Source organism: Vigna radiata, chromosome 1 (assembly GCF_000741045.1).
Source record: "Vigna radiata var. radiata cultivar VC1973A chromosome 1, Vradiata_ver6, whole genome shotgun sequence".
Classification (NCBI taxonomy): domain Eukaryota; kingdom Viridiplantae; phylum Streptophyta; class Magnoliopsida; order Fabales; family Fabaceae; genus Vigna; species Vigna radiata.
Genome location: NC_028351.1, coordinates 27,216,381 through 27,226,475, shown reverse-complemented (window position 1 = coordinate 27,226,475; position 10,095 = coordinate 27,216,381).

Sequence of the window (10,095 nt, the reverse complement as noted above, 5' to 3'; positions counted from 1 at the left end):
AAAGAAAGATGTCCTAAGAATCTCTAAAACTATTTTTTTTTATTTTGTAATTTTTCCTTTTTTTATTCTTTATTTTTTAGTATTGAAAGCATGTGTAATAAATATGAAAGTGCAGTAATGAAACAAACTTATAAATAGAATTATAAAAACAAGGAATGTGAAAATATAAAATTACAGGGGGTTATATGCAATAAAAATCTGATAATCAAATAATAAAAAAAAATCATGAAATAAGACAAAAGTATAGGTGTAGAGAAACCAGGGTGCATGCAACCCGAAGCCCTTTTCTTTCTGTTCCCTTACGTTCTCTTCTTGAAATTGAATTTTCTCTTTCTCTTTTTTTTTTTTCTGTTCACTTATGCTCTCTTCTCGAAGTTCAATCCTCTTCCCCTTCTCTTGTTTACAATGTACATATTTATATACACACATTTGTAATATTATTGTGATTTTGCCTTAATGGCGAATTAATTGTCAATTAGCAAAATAGGGAAATAAATGGTCATGATTGAAGAAAAATAAATCAAATTAAAAATCATATTTTTCTCTTTAGGAAGAAATTGAATAAAACAATCAATATATTATTTTTAATTATTTGTAATGATTGTCATAATGTTGATTCGAATTATTACCAAATAAAACAAAATTTCAAAAATATTCTAAAGTGATGCATTAATATTAATTACTTATGGACATTTTTTCAAGGAAATCAAATTCAATTCATCACGTGTAGCACCTCTCCCATTTTATTCACGTGCACCCCCTTTTTTTCTCTTGTTTTTTTCTTATTTCCTTTTGTTTTTCTTTTTCATTTTTTTCTTTTTTTTTTCATTTTTTTTTTCTTTTATTTTTTTGCTTTTCTTTTTTCTGTTCTTTTTTTCTTTTATTATTTTTTTCTTTTCTTTTCTTTTTTTTGTCCTTTTTTTTCAAAATGAATATAAAAAATAAAATCAAATTAAATAATAACAAAGAAAGCTAAATTAAATGTCAAATAGTAAAATAGAAATTAAAGATAATAAAACAAAATGAAAAATTAAATAAAATAAGACAAAAATAAAAACAAGTCCTATTATTTAGTCATTCGGACGAAATTGGGTGTTAACAGTCTTGTTCTTGGTTCACAATGCCTTTGTTTTTTCCTCATACTTCTTCTACATTTGATCAATATGTCTTTGCATCCTTTGCATAATTTCCTTCGGATGCATCTGATTGTCCAAAGCTTCCTCCAACATAATGTTACTTGCCATGTTCCTAGTTTTAAGAAGTTTTTGTTCGACTCCATGGTGGGTGCTAAAATGTTTTAGGTGTAGGGTTGAACTTCCAATTAAAAAAATTTCCTAATTGTGCACTCCAATGTTGTCGTTTTTGTGCTAAGGTAATATGTTCACCAACCAATCGAGGGGTACCCGCTAAAATAGTTTCGATGCTAAAGTCAATTCAAGTTCAATTGGTTAAAGCAATTAATGCTACAATAAATGCATGATAAAAGTCTCAATTGTTAGGTTTATCTAAGGAGGGGGTTTGGTGAAGAGATACAACACCGATGAGATCTAAGTCCAACCACATAAGGGATTAACACTACTCTCTACCTAAAACCTTGAGGCAATAGGTTAATGGGTCTTCACCTTTATATGGTGCTCCACTTTCTCATTTCTATCTATTTTGGGACTTAGACTCACACTTGGATTCCTAACAATCTCTCCATCAAGGTTGAGTCCCTTCTACATTAGTACACTCCCCCTCCAACGGAAGCATTCCCAACCACGAGTACCCCTTTGCACTACCATTCATCTTAACAGGACACGCTTACTTGGAACCCTTACCAAGAAGACTTTTGATACAAGAACCATATTATATTCGTTTGAGCCAGTCACCAAAGACCAACCATCGACTTTGATACCACTTGTTAGGTTTATCAAAGAAGAGTGTTTATTAGGGAGATACAACACCAATGAGATCTAAGTCCAACTAAATAAGGGATTGACACCACTCTCTACCCAAAGCCTTAATGTTTTGGATAAAGAATGATGGAAATTCCTTATGTGATTGGACTCAAGTCTTATTGGTGTTGTGTCTCTCCAATGAACCTCTTCCTCGATAAACCTATCATCAACAACCATATCTTTGACCTATATTGATAGTTTTCTTCACGGACTTATGATTAAGATTGACCTAATTATGATTCTTTTCTCTTTAAACCTTATTGCTTAAATGTTTAACTGATTCTACTCATGATGACATTATTTTTCATGCACAAGCAATAGATCACACTATTGCGATCTACATGTATCAATCAATACATACATTACAATTATATTATTCAATATTTTTAACATTAGAACAATACTAATGGTCAAACATACAATTGTTTAAATAAGAAAATACATTTTTAAAAAAAATAATGGAAAAAAATAATAAAAGAAAAAATATTCAAGTGAATTATTTTTTTTAATAAATGTCAAATTATGGTAATTAAGAAAAAACTTTATTTTATCCTGAAAACCTATTATTTATAGATAATTTTACGTAAATTTTTCAAGTACATTTTCATTCTCTAACCATAAGAGTTCAAAATATAATTCATATTAGATTTTAAAGATTTAAAAGGTTAATATAATGGGTGATTATACTTTTTTTACATTATGAAGAGATTTACTTTGACTCTAATTTTCATGCATGAGTAAGACTATGTTCTAATTGTAAAATATTCAAAGGAGTGAGAATAATATCAGAAGTATTCTTATTCCACATGTTCAAATGAAAGGTAATTTCTTGCTTTATTTTCATATTCTTTGTATAAATATATTTTTTTATTAAACAAGTGTATTAATATTTAGTTTTAATCATAAGAAAAAAAAAGTGAATAATTTATTATGATTATTATTATAGTGTAATTTTATTATGAAATTATCAAAATAAAATAAATTTTACAATAATTTTGAATATAAACTTGACATGACTTTATAAAAAAGAAGTCGTATTATACTAATTTTATTTTAGCTAAAATAAAGTCATGTGATGCTAAAACAATTTTATTTTAGTTGAAATAAAATTGTAACAAATTAAGACAAATTTCATAAAAAAGAAAAATTAAAGTTACATGTTAAAATGATTATAAATATAATAATTATAGAAAGTAACTTATGTGTTGATTATAAAGAAAAACAATTTCATCAAATAAGAAAATCAAAGTAATTAAATATGAAATTCAAAACAATTCTTCTTAACTCATTTTATGAATAAAGTAAATGTTTTCTTAATTATAATATTTTTGTAACATGATTGTAAAATATTCCATATTCCTATAACATTTTTGTTGAGATTGTTGATAAGGGAAGCACTGGTTGAGCTGAACCTTAATCTCATAGTGCTTTAGTTACTCTAGTTTTATATGATGACAATACATTATTAATAATATATGTATTGTTATGTGTTACATGTTCTATTCTTTATTATGGATGATATCTAAATAAACATGTTTGTGTTGATACTGTCATATGAATGCACATTCGCTGAGCTTATATCCGATACATCATTTATGATTGCATTGCATATGCTTTTGAAGAAAAAACCACATGCACTTTAATAAACTTATATTGTGTGGCATAAATACAAGTTTTAAGTTGACTGCATTATGAAGCAAGTCGATTAAAACTCATGACTATGCACCAATTTTCAAAAGCAGTGTTGTGAGTGATTTTGCATTGAAAAGTTTTTCAAACTAAGCTGAAGTGTCTAAGTCGACTACATGCGCAGTGGATCTAACTTAGTTAGTTATTTGATTTGAAATTCTGTTAATGCTTGTGTATAGTAACGACTATATTTCAAAAGTCTTTTAGAACATTTATGATAGTGAACTGTATTAAATGAAAAATCAATTTGGTTGTTATAACTGCTGCTAATTTGCTTAATTGCTATAACTGTCTAATGACAGTCGACTTCATTAGTAGCACAGCCGACTACATGAGCGTCTGATTTATAGAAAACTATAAATAGACGTGATAAATAGACGTGACCCAGTTGATCACAAAGACTTTGGATATTCTAACACTTTCATTTTGATTTATAGATTGTGATCTTTGAGAAAAAGGCTCCAAGAACTCATCAAGAAGACGGTGGAGGTCTTTCTTGCAAGAGTGTCTTAAGGAGAAACTACATTGTGCTTACTATTTGATTAGAATTTTGCACAGTTGGTGTATTCGTATTGATCAAGACTGCTTTCAATTTACTGGAGATTGGTTTTCCTGTTGTGATTACAGGAGGTTGACTCGTGGAGTCTGTACACTTTGAGGATTGTTCAAAGTGGGTTAAATATTGCAGAAGATATCTTGCTGTAGATCTTTGTTGTTGCTGTCTATATTTTGGTTAGAGGGTTAGAGAAGTGTTTTATATTTTTGACATGGAGGTCTCTATAAAAGTCTTGTTGTAAAAACCTTGACCATTATAGTGCATTTGCTTCCGGATTGTGAAAGGACACTAGATGTAGGCCTTGAGGCCGAACCAATATAAAAGTTTGCGTTTGATTTCTCTATCCTTACACTTTTACATTAAGTCGATTTAACTGTTTACGTAGTCAACTTTATATTTCCACTGCACTTAAAATTTTCATTCCTTACGATTCAATAAACTTTGTAAAGATTTTTACTTTGCGAAAAAGATTTTGAAAAGACTCTGATTTTTAAACCTCTCTAATTCACCCTCTCTTGATGTTAAAATTGAATCATCTTGTCTCCAACAATTTTCTTAAAAATATTTATCATACATGGATTCCTTGAGAAAAATATTCTTAAATTAAGTTTCATGTTTATAAGTAAACCATCAATATATTTGAAATCCATTCTGTTAAGTAAATTTAACGATGTTGAGTTCTAGAAATCACTTCCCAAATCTTTCTCTATAGTTTCTAATTATAATTATATGGGTTCATCTCATAATTCAAACATTACAAGCATACTAAATCGATGTATTAAATAATAATTATAATAGTTCAAAATAACTTTAATCAATTCTAATATTAAAGATAATGTTTTTTTATATTTTTTAGAAAATTAATTTAAAAATAATATATTTCGTAACATAACATTCAAATTATATCGCCTACATTAAAAGAGAGAATACATTATACTAAGTTTCTTAATTATATGAAACATTGGTAAATTATATACAGACAAAAAATTTGTTTAAGAACTAGTCTTCAAACTTTTTTTTTTCTTTTTCTTCTAAACTTTTCTATAAAAAATGATAGGTACATATTAGTTTACGATTGAGTTTTTTCTAATTATTTTATGAACATTTATTTTATTTAAATACATTTAATTGTCAATTTTAGTATTCATTTTTACTTAAAATTCACATTTGACACACTTTTTTTCCCTCCCTATAATTATAATGCATTTAATAAAATAACTTTGTTTCGGAATACATTGAACACAAATTATGTGTTTTGAATTGGTTTCGAAAAGTCTATTGCAAACTATATCTGTGATTTTAAATTAAGCAATGCAGGACGTTCTTAAATCATTGAACCATAGAATAAATTACATAATCCCTAAATATTCTTTGGATTCTTAATTGCGTAATTTAAAATATCGTTTTGAATTACAAAATGTGAAATATGGCTTTTAATTATGTAATTATAGTTTCAAATTTCATAATTTAAACCATGATTTTAGATTACATAACATAAAATTATATTCTAGACTCTACAAACTAGAACTATATTCTAAATTTTGCAATTTAAAACCATAACCTAGATTTTATAATTTAGAAATATACTTCAAATTACATAACTTATAGCTATGTTTAAGATTTTGCAGTTTAGAATTATATTTTTGAATTATATAAATTATAATTATATATTAAATTAGTCAATCATAAATACAATTTCAAATTGATTATGAGATGTATTGAAAAAATAGTGTTCTTTTTAGGAGAAGAAAGGAGGGGATGTAGAAGAAAATGACTCATAAGATGATGAGTGGAATATGGTCTTTCTTGTTTTGTACCAATGGGGGCAATTGTTTCCTGCACCCCATAAATTTCTTCCTGCACCCATCAGTTTTTTGCAATAACATTTTACTTTTGTAGAAGTGACTTCCGAATTATTAATTCTGGAACAGGTTTTTGAAAACAGAATTTCTAGAATTTATGGAATGAAATATTTGGAAACAAAATTTTCTAAACGAATTTTTGAAATGAGATTTTCAAAATAAAATTTTCGGGTAGACCTAAATTATATTATGGAATACGTTTTTCGAAATAAATTTCTGGAACAAATTTTGTGGAATACACATAATACTCTTCGTAATGATTTTTTTCTAAACACTCCTGTAAGTTTCAGATTGAATTTTTAAGGAAACATGAAATATTTTCCAGAAAAATCATTCTGGAATGAGTTCTTTTAGCATTTTTTTTTTCTCTTTCTGGGATAGTGACACTGGTGACAACAACAATGTGATAAGGAAAAAGTTTTTTTTTCCAATTTTTTTTTACAACTTTATTACAACGTATGGATAATATTTTGTGTTTAATTCATTTCAAATAATTTTTTAAAAATAAATTCAAGTAAATTAATATAATAGTAACACTATTCTATTACCAAAAAGTTGTGTCTGCTGGAAGAAATTTGATAAGGTGCACGAGCCTACCAATTTTCATATCCCATGCTTACGCTTAGTTTGTGTACCCTTTCAACCTTTTTAATCACATTCTTTAAAAAAAAAACAAAAAGAATCTACAAATATTCCAAAATTACAATAGAAAAAAAAAATAAAAAAGATCATTTGAAATTAATCTATATTTTTCCACGTGCTAAGTAATACTTTTTTTTTTATTAGGACTTTGTTTTCATCTGTATATTTATTTTTCTTTTAGTTTTATAGGTATTTAGGATGTTTTTAAGTATAATTGTGCCGTTTTTGTTTGATTTTTCTTTTGAGAGTTGAAAATTCAATACTCATGATGAATCTAAGAACTTTGAATGCCTAAACTGGGGTTGCTAAAAAGATACCTTTTTTCCTCTCCTTGTAAGTGTGAGAAAAAAAAGTTTCCAAATAATCAATGAATAGAAAATATGTGAATTTGAAAATATAATTCTAGTGTGCAATTGGAAATTAAGAAAAAAAGTATTTTGAGTTGTTTAATCTTTAAATATATTTTTAAATTTAAAAATTTAATTTAAATTATAATCTATAATGTAATTTAAGTTTTATAATATAAAAATATATTTAGAATGTATAATCTAAAATGTATCTTAAAATTTGAAAAAATATTTTTGAATTTACGTAATTTATATATTTGAAATATATTTTCACCTTGTAACAAGTTTCTAAATTCTGCACTCTAGAAATGTAAAGAAGGAAGATTTTAAAACTTTTCCAACGTTTCATATGGATGCACGTAGAAACGACAATGATGCAAAAGCAAATAACACAAGGTAACTGAAGAACAATATAAGGAGGGATCAAATTTGATGTTTGAATTAGATTCTTCGAAAACTCTTTGTCGTTTTCTTTCTTTCTTTTCACAATGTTATTCCTGTAAGTAATTTTTCTTTGATTAGTGGTATAATACCTGAATTCTGAATTGTTCCTTTTTGGAGTGAAATTTGTCTCGTGTTTATGAACTTGTTGATCATACTTATGATTTGTATATCTTGATAGGAAAACTACAATTATATGATAACGAAGCAACTAATGATTATAGAAAGATCACCATGACATTTTCACAAACATAATGTTAGCTAGTTTGCGTTCATATTGACATCACAGAGTTATGATAATACAACTTACTAGTGCTAGACATGATTTTCAAAAATGATATATAGAAATCCTTTTTAAATGTATAACGAAATTATAAATGTATGTAAGTTTTATCATATGAAGGATTTTGGTGGTAAATAATGAGAAGAAAAGTTTTCGGCACTTTAAAGTATTTAAAATATTAGTTTTAATTTCGACAAAATTTTAATAGACTTAGTTTTTATATTTATTCAAAACACATGTTTAAAAGTAAATGGATTACTTTTTTTTAACAAGCATTCCGAAAATGTTGAAATGTTTTCAGCGATACATGATATATTTTAACCTAATTTTTAGTGATTTTAGGATGTTATAGGTAGAGATTTCTAAGAACGGGCAGTTTGATTTTTGAGCTAAGAAATTATAAATTATAGATATTTATTAAATACTTTTCTTTTGTCTTTATAATGAAATTTATTCTCCTAATTGTTTGGTTGTTAATAGATGAATTTTTCTTTTTCAAATAATGAGACATAAATATTTCATGACTCTAATTTATACAATGAATCAACACAATTAACTCAAAACCTTAAAGTAATTAAGTTACCAGACATTTCCTCCTTCTCAGATCCTTACTTATACCACCAATTAGGGCTGGACATGATTAACCTAACTATACTAAACTATAGATTATCCACATTTTATTATACTATAAAAACTGAACTATACTTTTGTAGTTCAAATTTAAGAAAACTGAACTTTTATATTAATAATTCAGTTAACTTAGTTAACTGTTTTCCAAATGTAAAAAAATCCAACTTGATTAAAAAACAAACTACGGACTCCACCCAAATATAATGAAAATATAATTTATGTTTTTATCAAATAACTTATTGAAAACTGATTTTAAATAAACAAATATCCTAAATTAACTTTTTAAAAGAACAATTTTAAAAAAAAATACTCTAAAAATTTAAATTAATTTTTCAAACTTGTTCTGAAATAGTTTTAAGAAGAAAAAAAAAAGACACATTAAATACTATTTACAAATGGGTATGAATTATTTTTTTCTTATAAATGTAACTTAGTTATTTATATTAATTTATATTTGTATATCTACTTTTTCATAATTATATGTCATATTCGTTTATTTTTATTTTTATTTTTACTAAAAATTATTATACTATTAAAAATTATAAATGGATAGATTTTGACTAAAGTTTTTCTTATCATTTTTTCAATATAATCTATGTAATTAAATTTTATTTAAGTTAAGAATTTAAATAAATTTTTTAAACTGAAATAGTTTTAAGATAAAAGAAAAGAAAAGAAATATTTAATAATTTATACAAATTGGTATGAATTTTTTTTTTCATAAAACATGTAACTTAGTTATTTGTGTTAATTGATATTTGTACATCCTACTTTTCATAATTATATATCATACTCGTTTATTATTAATTTTATTTTTACTAAAAATTATATACTATTGAAATTTATAAATGGATAGATTTTCACTAAGGTTTTTCTAATCAATTTTTTTAATGTAATCTATGCAATTAAATTTTATTTAAGTTAAGAATTTAAATAGACTTTTTAAACTTATTCTGAAATAGTTTTAAGATAAAAAAAAGACAGATTTAATAATATTTAGAAATTGGTATCAATTTTTTTTTCTCATAAAACATGTAACTTAGTTATTTGTATTAATTTATATTTGTATATCCTATTTTTCATAATTATATATTTTTATTATTATTTTTATTTTTACTAAAAATTATTATACTGCTAAAATTTATAAATGGATAGATTTTGACTAAGGTTTTTCTTATCAATTTTTTTAATGTAATTAATGAAATTAAATTTTATTTAAGTTAAGAATTTAAATAAATTTTTCAAACTTATTCTGAAATAGTTTTAAGATAAAAAAAAATGAAAAACATGCAGTTTCCGTATGTTTTCTATGCCAAGTAGAATTGTAATTTATTTTGGTTACTATTATACGGTTTACTATTTGGAACAGTTAACTATAGTTAACTGCTAATAGGAAAGTTCAATTTTTTTAAATTAAACTGCAAAACAGTATAATTCAGTTTTTAATAAAAATAGTTTAGTTTTTATAGTATAAATATAGTTTAGTACAGTTAGACTAACTGTGCCCAACCCTAATTATTATGATGTTGTGTTTGTCCAAACTATTCCCAAGATAAACCATGAATTCTGATATCACTATTTAAATTTTTAAAAAAGAAACGAAAGATATATTGTATGAATGAATTGTTTTTATTCATGTATTCTATATATAAAACAAAATTTAATAAAATATCAAATATTTTCAAATCTAAATAAGAACTTAAAT